General features: G+C 29.9%; 1 long non-coding RNA gene across 1 annotated transcript; it reads right to left on the minus strand.

Annotated features, from left to right (window-relative positions):
* Positions 1-568: 568 nt before the first annotated feature.
* On the minus strand, positions 569-3284 carry LOC136272331 (uncharacterized). Its single transcript, XR_010710308.1, has 3 exons — positions 2451-3284; positions 2038-2172; positions 569-1917 (listed from the first exon to the last, which is right to left on the minus strand). It is a non-coding gene; the product is annotated as an uncharacterized lncRNA (long non-coding RNA).
* Between the last annotated feature and the right edge of the window lie 460 nt (positions 3285-3744).

Here is a 3744-nt window from a genome sequence, read left to right on the forward strand (position 1 = left end):
GCACTTGCCCATACAAAAAAAAAGCACTAAAAAGTTATACCTATGAGCCCTTAAAAAAGTTACAAAAAAGTCATAACTAAGTTAGCACAATTTGGAACCATCTGATCAATTATGGTTCCAAATTAGCATCAAAAAGTTATACCTATATTGTAACTTTTTGCTTAAGTACAAAAAAGTCATAACTAGAGTGTAACTATTGACAATTTATTTTTTTCATAAAAATAAATAGGTATAAAAAAGTTATCAAAAAGTTATAATAAAGTTATCATTTAGGTACAAAAAAGTTACAAATTAAAGTTACAGAAAAGTTATCATTTAGGTACAGAAAAGTTATAGACGTAGGTACAGAAAAGTTATACATATAGTTACAGAAAAGTTATACATATAGTTACAGAAAAGTTATCATTTAGGTACAGAAAAGTTATAGATGTAGGTACAGAAAAGTTATACATATAGTTACAGAAAAGTTATCATTTAGGTACAGAAAAGTTATAGATGTAGGTACAGAAAAGTTATACATATAGTTACAGAAAAGTTATACATATAGTTACAGAAAAGTTATAGATGTAGGTACAGAAAAGTTATACATATAGTTACAGAAAAGTTATAGATGTAGGTACAGAAAAGTTATACATATAGTTACAGAAAAGTTATCATTTAGGTACAGAAAAGTTATAGATGTAGGTACAGAAAAGTTATACATATAGTTACAGAAAAGTTATCATTTAGGTACAGAAAAGTTATAGATGTAGGTACAGAAAAGTTATACATATAGTTACAGAAAAGTTATCATTTAGGTACAGAAAAGTTATAGATGTAGGTACAGAAAAGTTATACATAAAGTTACAGAATAGTTATTGTTTAGGTACAGAAAAGTTATAGATGTAGGTACAAAAAAGTTATCATTTAGGTACAGAAAAGTTACACAGAAAAATTACAGATGTAGGCAAAAAATATCTATCTGTATCATAAACTTCAGATAAAAAAAAACCCCAGGTACATGTACAGGTGTTATACTGATGAAAAAAAAGTCCCTAATGTTGACATGAACTTTTCATCAAATTGTTTTTGCTCTTGAATAGGAATTTAAAATCATATCTGTTCATGTGAGCAGAAGAACACAAGTCAATGTTTATGTTAATCAATATGTTTACTGAATTATATTTACATCTAATGAGTATGCTTTCCTCCATTTCTTATGGAAACTTATAGTTAACGCCTTGTTTAACGATTGGTCGAAACCTATAATGACCTTAGAAAAATCATTGAAATAATCAGGATATCAATGCAGACTCACATTCCCATTGAAGACAATTTGGCTGTTTCTTTTAGCTAACGTACTGATGCACATTAAAAATAATATAGTCAATTTAACTTACTCTTTACAAACAATTTATTAATTTGCTAAAAGAAAGATGTAAATATAAACAATATAACTTTCTTTGACGATTCATGCAGGTAATGAAGGGAGCAATGATTGCAGAAAAAATTTACATAACTCGCTAATGCGGGTAATGTATTTTTTCTGCAATGTCGCTACATTCATATCCCGCATATGTCACCAAAAAAGCATTTTATTGTTTACATAATTATCTCAAATCATTACAGACCCTATATGCAAGTTTTTTAAATAAAGCAATAATCTAACATGAAAGCATTTGGGATTACATGTGTGTCTAATGTTCTTGCTAAATTTGAATAGAAAGTTTGAAAAACATTATTTTGTAAACCAAAATTTGACCAAAACCTTCATAATTAAAGCATGTTTTAGGTTAAATTCCTAACATATACTAGCATGATTTTGTTCCAAACATACTAGTATGATTTTTAAAACAGTCCTGGTTCTAGATGATACCAATGACCTGCAGTAATTTATCAGCAAACAACTGGATCTGTTTCTTGAATCTGTTGAACTTCCTAAAATGTATAAAAAAGAATGTTTCATTATGGCAATTTCTTACTACATGTACTTTCATTGTAACTGTTAAAATCCTTGACAACTACCTTATACTTAAAACAGAAAATTATATAGCATACCAAGTTGAATATATATGTGACCAGCACCTGGCAGGTGAAAACTGGTTTCTGTTTACATGGCTGCATGTATTTCCATGGGAACGGTTGCTCTTGCATATGATCTCTTTCATAGTATTATCCTCGTCCTCCATTAATCTAAAAGAAGGCAATAATATTTAAAACATGATACTGTTTGACAATTTTCAATATATGTAGCATAAATTATTATTAAATATCAGTAAAACTTTTCAATTCTCTGTTGACCTAGTACCCCCCCCCCCCCCCCTCCTCTAAAAAAAAGTCAACATTGATACAGCATGCAGTTGCCATTATATTCTCAGATTTACAATAATTCATTTACTAAAAGATATACATAATATATGGTTAAAAATTTAAAATCTGTATATCTTTACTTGATAAACACACACACTTACTTTTTTCATCTTGTATTAATGATGTATCTTCAATCTGGTGTACAGTCTGCTAGCTGGACTTGGTTGGGATTTTTTCTGCAATACAATGATACTCTTTTTAAAAGAGTCGGCCATAATTTGATTACATATAGAATGTACATCACTAGATATACATGGCTGCATAGACTTTGATATAGATGATAAAATCATGCACTTCTTATTAGAATTCTAGAACTATTCCAAATGTAATTCATTTCTAAGTGCAAAGCAATAATATAGAAATTGAGATAAGCAAACACAAATGAATTATTTAAAATGACTTGTTTGTACATCAGACTTACCCGGAATGGAAATGGTCATCCACAACTAAAGCCATATCATCCAGGTCTTAAGCATGTCTATCTTTATGAAACCACTGCTTGCAGTTTCATTACTACATACAACACGCTGTGATTCTGCATATTTCTTGAAAAAATCAGGAAAATCTTCACAACAACTCCTGTCTTCTTTGCCCATTTCAAAATTTGATGGCGGAATGGCAATTGTCCAATCAGAATTCACGAAAGTCAAAGTTTGAAATTTTGGCCAATCACGATACAGCCACGATTAATACCGGGATAAATCTTTTAAATTTATTTTGGTTAAAAAACAATATTATTTACTTAATATTATCTTAAGAATTCTGCATTTAATTGAAACAAATTTTAGTAATATTTTCTTTCCTTACAACCTGTTAGTTTATTAACCGATCATCAAAACTGGGCATTTCCGGTCTCAAGAGCCGCCATTTTGAATAATTTGAGGGAATTTTAAAAACTAAATCAATTTAAATACCAACGCATTTTTACAATTGATGAATATGTAAAACCAAAAATTATAACACCTTATTTAAATAATACATGTTTCCCAAAGTTTATAACACAGTCCTTATAGCTATGTGCTGTTATAAATTACGATGAGAGATAGGCTTAATTGTACTGGGAAAACATACAGATGGAAATAGCAGTACTGTTCTTTGTTAACAGCATGTCTATTAATGAAATATGTGAATAAATATGATGAACCCATCTCATAATAACAAACAATGCTACCACCCCTCCCCAGCCCCCCCCCCCCTTTCTTCGCATGCATTCGATGTCGTGGGAAAATTCTGAATCAATTTCTAGAAATCTACTCTATTCCTTTCTTCATGGGGTAGGCCATGAAAAGTTGGAAAAATTTTCAGTGATAATATAAAGTTGATGCTACCCCTTAGCATTTAACAGTGTTTAAACGAAATCGTAATATGTCTAATGATGTTCAAGAGACCGATAAC

This window comes from Magallana gigas, chromosome 10, assembly GCF_963853765.1.
Source record: "Magallana gigas chromosome 10, xbMagGiga1.1, whole genome shotgun sequence".
Classification (NCBI taxonomy): Eukaryota; Metazoa; Mollusca; class Bivalvia; order Ostreida; family Ostreidae; genus Magallana; species Magallana gigas.